Here is a 9940-nt window from a genome sequence, read left to right on the forward strand (position 1 = left end):
TCAGGTGGATGTTTAAAGAGAACGTGCCTTCTGTTACAGTGCACATCTCCAAAACAGCATGATCTGCAGTCTATGAGTCTTCAGGGACTTTTAGGAAGTCAGTGCAGACGGAACTACATGTTCTCCAACGTACTCACTGCTTTACATGTGAAATTTGGACTCCACAAATTCAAACAGCCTCGCAAAAAGGAAGTTGCAGCTTGCAGTAGCACCGCCTTTATTCTGTTTCAGTTGTGTTCAGGACACTGCATTCCAGATAACCTTAGAGCAATAATTTTTTATTTTTATTTTTTTTATCACCCATGCAGGTTTCTGTGGGCAGGAGTTCATGGTGAAGTGGTTTATATTACAATTTCCCTTAGCCATATGTAACCAATTTGATCAAGAGGCAATGAATCATGGATTCCCTGAGAACTAGGGACAAAGAAGGCAAACTCCTACCTCTGAGTACCATTTCTAAGGAGCAGCGAAGAGCCAAGTCCTTTGTGAAACACCTACTCCTTTTCCAAAGCTAAACTCTGTTTCCTAGCCCCTGTGGTTGGATAATAGTGTAGCAGGGCTGTGTGCTCTCTACAGCTTTTTGGCCCCATATATAAGGAGCTAGAATTCTTTGAGGTCTTCTTTCTAGCACCCTTTTTCTCCAGGCTCTGCTCAGGGCTGGCACTGATAATCTGTTTTCTGTAACAAATGCTTTTACAACTCTCCCATAGCTAGTTATTAATTTTGAAACACAAGACGTGAATAGCTAAATCAAGTCTCCAGAAACACGGCTATAAATCTGTGGAAAAAACTTGGCAGAGCAAATCTGCACTTCAGCTGCTCAAGCAGGAAAATAACACATTTAAACACCAATAATGAAGCAGCATGACACCTGCAGTTTGCCTCCAACAGCTTAGCAGCAGCAGTTTTACAGTGCCCATATTGTCATGCGCTGCATCAGAACTGCATTCTTTCTGAAGAACTCGATCAGAAATCAGCAGGGCTGTAAGTTTCCCTGCCTGCACGTAAGGGCAGATGAGGTCTTGTGATGGGTCACTCTTAGTTTGATTTACATGGAGGATGTGGTACTGCTGATTCAGCCTACTAAATATGGTCGGGGAGTGAGGAAACAAAGTGAACAGAGCTACGTGAATGACTTGTAATGGCTAATCTGCGCTAGTATGGTTCTCGGCGCACCAACACTCTAGACACCTTTCTTGTATTTGTTTTAATTCCTGAGAGCACACTATCATGCTACTATTATCTTTCTTCTGAAAAGAAATTGAGGAAACCGGTTTGTAATTAACTAACTCAAGGACAGTAAAGTAAGTTACCGATGGGGAACAAGAATTGGAATTTAAATAAATCAAAGGGCCTAAAATTTCCAAGACTTTATTGTGGTTTCCCAGCAGTTGTTAAAGCGATAAAAGACAAAGTGGCTACAATATTCACATCCTATAAGAGAGACAGAATGGTGGTGTTTTTATACCTGCTTTGCAGGACACTGCTGTCCTATTCAATATAGTCTGTACCTTTGAATACTGAATTGTTCTTCCCTTTGACAAGCTTTCCAAGCTTCTGCCCTGCCTTTGTGCTTCTGAGAGAGATAAGTCCTGCAGTTGTCATCCTCACAAAGTCCCTGAGTCAATAGTTCTTTTTCATTGGTAATTTTCCTCTGTAAGTCTAATTGGAATTTAGCCCTACTATAACCCCCGTGAGCTACAGAGAATGGTAAAAATGATAACAGGAGAGAATATATATATATATATTTAAAGCGCAGTGATTTAGCTAAAGCATTGGAGAGAAGGAAATAAAAACAAGAAAAGACCTATATTCATATTTATTTGAGTATCCTTTCGTTACTCTCTAAATTAGGTTCTAGTTGTCCCAGGGTCCTTCTCCGCTGTGTCTGGATGAGGCAATCTAAATCCTTGCTTCTGCCTTAAAGTGCACTAAATCTGATTTTGATGGGTTTCTTTTTACCTATTTTGTTCCAAAATTCTACCTCTGTCCTGTATCACCTCAATAAGCCTGGAGCAATTTACACTTCTTAAGATGGAGATGAAATTTCAGCAGTGCATTTAGAATATTTGATCACCAGCAATTAAGTTAGTCACTCCTCATTTAGGTAAAAAGTAGTAAAGTCCTTCAGAATTGAATTAACTTTCTTTCCTGTGTTGCAGAAAGCCTGACTGTATTTGGAAACACCAATAAAGATCATGACAATGTCTCCCACATTTTTCCAATTTCGGATATAAGCCTGCAGAGTCAGGTGTTGTAATTTTGAATTCCTTTCACGGATTTGCCATTCTGGTTAAATACCAGGTGCAGCCCCATTGTATGTTATGCAGGGGTGTAAGAATCCAGGATAGAGCTCTCTGTTCCTCACCAGCTGTCAGAGGGACCTGTGTCAGTGACTGCCAGTAACAGCAAGTGAATGCATAAATGTAAGTATCCTCCCTTCTTGAATATATTGTATTTTGAAGGAAAAAAATGTCTAAGTTCACAAGTATATTTGTAAGGAAATGTACATTATAAGTAGCTAAAGCCACTTATTCTTGGGCTTTGTGCCTCATAATTTACCACTGACTCTTGCAACAATGAAGGTGCCTGCCTATTCTGTCTTATCACTTAAATATTAATGAATGGTGAGCTCTACATCTGTTATCATCATGCATTTTCCATATGGTACAGCAACTAAGCGATATTACAGAGCTAAGCTAATCTTCAGAGCTGGCTTTTCACATTTTCCTATTAATATGCATTGTCATTTTAAGGGCTACACCCTGCCTAAGGACAGGCATGTGCGTTGAAATAACTATCCTCTTCTGTCAATAGACAGGGACTGTGCATACGTGTCTTGGTAAAACAAAACACATCTCATCAGCCTCTTCATCCAAAGTCTTCCGAGGGTACTGAAACTGAGTCTTTTGACTCTTTCCTCTGATTAAAGAGCTTTACAGTAATAACAGTTAGAAGAATAACCCACACTTGTGGCAGTGGACTTTAGTTCAGAAGCTACCTCTCCTTCCTCTCACAAGCTTTCTGTTTTCTTTGCTGATTTTTCACAGGTAGCATTTCCTGTATGGAGAGCTATCAGTTGGAAAGTGATTGATTCCTCTGTCCTGGTCTCTTGAGCATTCGTTTGCAGCTGCTTTTTTCTGTTTCCTCAGTATTTCTAGTCTGTAACTCTGGTGTTTCTGCACAGACAAACCATGGGGATGGCTGGGGCAGAGCAGGTGAAGTTCCTGTAAAGTCTAAAAGGAAAGTGAAAGGTGAGACAGAGAAAGTAAAACAATTTCTAAGCATTCTTACATGGTGCTGATCTCTCCTGATGGCTTTTTAAAATATTTTGGTTATATTTAATAACATTTGGTTTTATCTACGCATATAATTGCTCTGGACCCAGCATACAGTCAGTCACATAATGGGATGAATTCATGTGCAGAGACACAGTTATTTTTACTCAGGCATATGAAGGTGTGTAATTTTTGCTATATAAAGCATGCTAAATGACACGGCACTTTGGTGATGGTGGTGGTTTGTTGTGGTTTTTTTCGTTGTTTTTTTTCTTCAGAACTTGCTAATGGCCAAACATATGCACACAAAGTTTCAGAGAAAACAAAGCAATGCAAAACTATTAGAGACTAGCAGCTGCTCTGCTCGGGCGGCAGCCACATGCTGGCCTGTTCAAGGAAAATTAATTGGAAAAGCTTCCACACAAAATAATCATCATCCTACTTGAATTTTTAAGAGCCAATTTAGAATGTCTTACTTTTAGAAGAATAATTTCTTACAGAGGTCAGAGTTACGTTTGATTGCAAAAATACGTGCTTAACCTAATTGTATGGCCAGTGAGCGTGAAATGCAAAGCACAAGGTGATTGCCAGAACTGAGCTAGTTCTAGTCCAGTCCTTTCTGGGGAGTCAGAATGAATTCCTCTGGATCAAAACAGACAAATCTTTGCCTAAATGTCCTTAAAATATTTTCACTATGGAGAGTCTGCAAATTAAATTTCCCTCTTGTTCTTGTTTCAGTGAGCAGTGAAAACGATTGTATCTTAGTTACAGAAAGAGAGGGATAACAGCAAATTGAAACCGGTGAGCTCTATGGCTTCGTGTGTGAGGGACTGAGGTGGGCTGTCTTGCCCAAACTGGAATATATAAACGCTATTTGTCCCACATAATACACTTGTTTTTATACTACGGGATCTTGGTTGGGTCCCTCTTAGTATCTCACATTGTAGAACAAATAACAACCCATCAACCCCATTCACTTTGACCTTTCAGAAGCAGGCCATATATTTTAAACCTCAAATACTTTTGCTGAGCTGCTTTGGAGGTTCCCTCCAGTTTTCCTCTTTTTTTTTCTCCTTTTTTTTTTTTTTGGTGTGCGCATGAAGCCATTTTAAAGACCTGATGCATTTGAGAAGGATTTATCTCTATATATTCATCTGTATATGCATATACATTTCTAACTATGTGTATAATATTGATGAACAAACCACTTGCCCAGTTACTGAGGATGTGCCTTTGTACTTTCAAGCTTATGATGAACAGTGAGCAGTCAGCAAGGCCACAGATAACCTGTGGCAAACATAACAGCTTTAGTAGACACCCTTTGTGTTAGTGCCCCCCACACCCCCCCAAGTCCTTGTAACTTAAAATAATCAGAAACCCTTGTAGACTGGTGTATTCTAAAATGGTTAGAATGGAATAAATAGAATATCTTGCTAAGGTCTATTTTCCTTTTACTAGTTTAGCAGTAAATATTTTCTTGCGGGTGTCACGCAGCTTGATGCATAATGCAGCTTGAAATGAGATTATGTAAAGATTTCTTGTCAGCAACATTCTTACTTTTCTACTTTCATTTGGAACTTTTGGCATTGTATGTATTTTATATTCAGCATCTTAACATTTTTCACTAGCTTATTCCTCTACAAAAATAGATTGGCCACTGTTAGATTACAGAGGTTTTATTTTGGCCATGTTGGTCTTAGGGTTTGTCCTTCGGTTTTGAAATCTGCGCCCCTTGTACCTCATCTTTCTGAAAGCAGGAAATATTTTGTTAAAAATTCTAGTGACAAAAAAAATCAGTAAACCCCATTGATGACAGGATTTTTGTGACACAAAGCACAGGTTTATGTAGGCAGTTTGCTACTTCCTATGTCCAGGGTAATTGTCTGCGTCTTTTTGTTGAAAGGTAGTCACAACTGCAATGACCAGTGCTTGAAGTGAAGAGAAAGGGAGGCATGAAAGAGAGAAGGGCTGCCGTTTGGCTGTGAAAGGCACCAAGAGCTCAACTTGGGAAGGAGAGGAAGGCTCGGATCAGCTGTGGCAGAACCACGAGTCTCCTGGCATTACTAAGAGTTGCAAGCAGTAGATTTCCACACAGATGTCCTTCTTGTCCCATTTTCAGTTTCTTGTTGATGTAGGTTTGTAGGTGTACAATAAATTTGCACCTGTCTGTGCATCGACATTGGTGGCTATGCTACACCAAGGCATTCAGCAGTCTACAACCACCTCAGACTAAAGCATCTTGACTTTCTATAACTGGAATAGACCACACAGATTATTTTCATTTGAGCAGCCCTGTCAGCAGTGTATATGCCTACAAAGATGGTGAGCTTCTTCCCCTGCATATACACTGTGTTAGCTACCGATATCTCTGTCCCTGATTATTTCAGTTCCTTATGTTTTCGGAGTTTAATGCTGTCTCCTGGAACATAGTGCTCTGTTTTTTACAAAACTCTTCTCTGAGGCTTGCACACACAGACATGGCAAGTGGCTTTTAAAAGTAGCAGTATGATCTGCAGCATATATCATAAGGCAGAAAAGACGCCTAAAAAGCATATTGAGAGACAGATGCTACCCCAGATACCAAAGTTTTTATTTCTGGATACTAGCTTTTCATCTGTGAAACTTGTGCTTTGGTCTGAATGCTTTTGCTGCTCTCTAAGCAATATAATTAATTGTACCATTTAATTGAGAGGATGTGAGGAAAGTCATGTTTATCTGTATAAACTTGAAGGGATCATCTTCTATTAAGTGTGTATTCAAGCCTTACGTATATTTATATTCACTCAGGCTACAGGATTATCTAGAGGCAACAGCTAGACAGATCCACATGCTCATATCATCTTTATTCTAGTAGTTGTTCTATAGTCAGAAGTGTCTGGTGAAATCCATACAACATTCTTCACGTTTTGATGTGTAAAACTACATAAAGCAGGCGTTAAAAATATGTATTTGTAATTTGATGACTTTAATTTAAAATCCAATTTAAGAAACTGGAAGCTGATGTTTGACTGGCTAGAATGTGAATTAACAGCTCCAAAATGAAATTAAGCAGAACCAAGAATGTATGTGTTACCTCCTAGTACTTCATGAAATAAGCAGCAGCATACAGTTGACTAAGGTTGTGTTCTCTAAAATAATAATAATAATGCACAGCATTAGGTTTTCCCACTCTTCCACTTCTGAAAACCTATGCCATTTTTTTGGAATGCAAACTGTCCAGCTGTTTTGTAGCATGTTTCTATTTGGGCACTTGGCAGTCAAGGTATGTGAATTAAGAAATGCTCTTGAGGATTAAACATTCTCCTGAACAGTGCCTCTCAGAACTTGTTCCCGCTATCAGACGTGGCAGACAGCATTTTCCCAACGAGTGAAACGCTGCATTGCAGATAAAGGGAAATGGCAAGCCAAGATTCTATGTGCATCTAATGATAATCGCAGGAGTGACTTACAAATCGTACCATGCATCAAAGTTCTTATGGCAATAACTGCAGGATGACAAATCTAATAGACCTCCTCTCCTTTTTTTTTTAAGTGTGTTTGGATTCTGAAAGGATTTCTGCCCTTAAACAGCACCGTGCCTTTTAAAACCACACATCGGGTGAATTTTTCTGTATTGACTCAATATTTATTGTTCTTCCAACAGTTTTTTGTGAAGCTGAGAGCTACATATCACGTAAGCATCTTCAATTGAGTTGCATAATTTCAGCCATTATGAGTTATGCACAGCAATAACAGGATAATACAGTGAGAAAAGCTATGCTTTTACTGCAGGCCGTTTTTTTCGGAGTTCCTCTTCCAGACATAGCACAAGGAGAAATCATCTTTTATTTTCTCAGTGCACTCTCCCATTTTTCATTCCATTAGCATTTTTCTCCAATGCTTTTTTTCTCCTGCTGCAGTTCATCTACCAAGAGCTCCTCTCTTTTTCCTTCCATTCCTTTTATTTTATTAACTGTTTCACTTACCTATTTTTTGAGGATTGTAAATACACATAAATATGCGTTCCGTCTTGCATCCTTATTTTATATGCCTTTCACTTGGGGTTCAACCTACATCTTCTCCTTATGTTCCCAAGCTTCAAATCAATTAAAGAGCAGAGAAAGACGAACAAACAAAAAAAACCAAAACAGTTCATATATGTTAATTTCTTTGGTGTAAGGTAGAAAGTGATAAGATGCATATGAATCCACCACTGTGCCTGGCTCATCACGAAAACAGCAAGTTCAACAGAGATTTCTTCTAGTTACCACCAAGACACTGAAAACTAAGAAGGTGGAGAGATGCTGGCAGATCTACTGTCATGGATCCAAGCGCCGTACTATCATCACGATGAGTCACAGTATCGTAATGCGGAGATGCCAGGAGCTAACCACACTATATCTGGGTAACTCAGTTCTGAAAAGGATGAGTGACAAAAGCAGTTATCACGACACTTCTTCCCTATAGTTGGAAGCAGGAGGTAATTCCCTCTGGCTTGTTCCTCTTTTTTAATGAGGCCTGTTGACAACTCTATATGATGGCTTTTTTGTATAGCTAGGTCGTAAGGCAGTCTAATTATTCCTTAGGACTGTAATCAAGTGCTGCATCCATCTTCAGGGAATTTGTTCAGTGGGTTTCTTGCTGCTATTCCAGATGGCGCCTTGGGAACTCGGAGCTGAGTTGGCTGCTGCTATGTCCTCTTACATCTTATGGTCAGGATGGTGTATGGGTGTGCTTCTGTTAGGGAATAACTAACCCCCCTTCCCTGGTTATAGAAAGCGTAGAGTAGGCTGATTATAGAGTTTAGAGTAGATATTCAACTTTTACGTAGCTGGAGTTGTGAGATGAGTAACCATAAATGTTACTGTTATGGTAACAAATGTTATGGGTCTTAATAATTTAGGCAGATTCACAGATTCACAGATTTCTCTAGGTTGGAAGAGACCTCAAGATCATCGAGTCCAACCTCCGACCTAACACTAAGTACTCCACTAAACCATATCCCTAAGCTCTACATCTAAACGTCTTTTAAAGACCTCCAGGGATGGTGACTCAACCACCTCCCTGGGCAGCCCGTTCCAATGCTTAATAACCCTTTCGGTAAAGAAGTACTTCCTAACATCCAACCTAAAACTCCCCTGTCGCAACTTTAGCCCATTCCCCCTCGTCCTGTCACTAGGCACGTGGGAGAATAGACCAACCCCCACCTCTCTACAGCCTCCTTTCAGGTAACTGTAGAGAGCGATGAGGTTGCCCCTGAGCCTCCTCTTCTCCAGGCTGAACAAGCCCAGCTCCCTCAGCCGCTCCTCGTAAGACTTGTTCTCCAGACCCCTCACCAGCTTGGTCGCTCTTCTCTGGACTCGCTCGAGCACGTCCATGTCCTTCCTGTAGCGAGGGGCCCAAAACTGAACACAGTACTCGAGGTGCGGCCTCACCAGAGCCGAGTACAGGGGCACAATCACTTCCCTCGACCTGCTGGCCACACTGCTTCTTATACAGGCCAGGATGCCGTTGGCCTTCTTGGCTACCTGAGCACACTGCTGGCTCATATTCAGCCGACTATCCACCAATACTCCCAGGTCCTTCTCGGCCAGGCAGCTTTCCAGCCACTCATCTCCCAGCCTGTAGCTCTGCTTGGGGTTGTTGCAGCCCAGGTGCAGGACCCGGCACTTGGCCTTGTTGAACTTCATGCAGTTGACCTCAGCCCATCGCTCCAGCCTATCCAGATCCTCCTGCAGAGCCTTCCTGCCCTCGAGCAGATCGACACACGCACTTAGCTTGGTGTCATCTGCAAACTTACTGAGGGTGCACTGGACGCCCTCATCCAGATCATCAATAAAGATATTAAAGAGGACCGGCCCCAGTACCGAGCCCTGGGGGACTCCACTAGTGACCGGCCTCCAACCAGATTTGACTCCATTCACCACAACTCTCTGGGCCCGGCCATCCAGCCAGTTTCTAACCCAGCGAAGCGTACGCCAGTCCAAGCCCCGAGCAGCCAGTTTCTTGAGGAGAATGTTGTGGGGAACGGTGTCAAAAGCCTTACTGAGGTCAAGGTAGACCACGTCCACAGCCTTTCCCTCATCCACCAAGCGCGTCACTTGGTCATAGAAGGAGATCAGGTTCGTCAAGCAGGACCTGCCTTTCATAAACCCATGCTGACTGGGCCAGATGTTACATAGCAAGTCCCAATGCTACTGGACAGTCTCACATACCCACAAGTCCATGTCAGGCCATTTCATTTGCTTAAAATCAAATATCATTGAACTTTCTGTGGACCCCAAATCAAAAATAATGAGTTCACCTATGCTAACAGTAAAAGCCTTAACATTTTTCTATGGATTTGGTGGTGGAATGTGCTCCCATAAGCATAGCTATGCCTGAATTGCAGGTGCATGTGACAGTCCTTGGTGGTGCCAGCCAGGCTTGTTCTGTGCGTTGCTGTTATAGGCCATTCACAAAAAAACCTATATTAGCATTCCCCACTGAAACATGGGAGACTTCATTTAATCTATATGAAAAGCAAACTTGTTTTCAACCAGGTCTCTTGGGCCTTAATAAGTTCCTGAAGCTGCAAGTTTTTTTTTTTATAGTATGAATTTATACTTTATGTAGCGTGAATTTATCAAAGCCAGGAATGCCTGCTTACTATTAACACACACAAGTAAATCCATGGAAATGTT

General features: G+C 41.3%; 1 long non-coding RNA gene across 1 annotated transcript; it reads left to right on the top strand.

The window, feature by feature from the left end:
• Positions 1 to 1876: 1876 nt before the first annotated feature.
• Positions 1877 to 8174, top strand: LOC310894301. The gene is made up of 3 exons (XR_014579788.1): positions 1877 to 2426; positions 3188 to 3254; positions 5182 to 8174. It is a non-coding gene; the product is annotated as an uncharacterized lncRNA (long non-coding RNA).
• Positions 8175 to 9940: the final 1766 nt, after the last annotated feature.

Source organism: Anser anser (genome assembly GCF_964211835.1).
Source record: "Anser anser genome assembly, chromosome: 2".
NCBI classification, from domain to species: Eukaryota; Metazoa; Chordata; class Aves; order Anseriformes; family Anatidae; genus Anser; species Anser anser.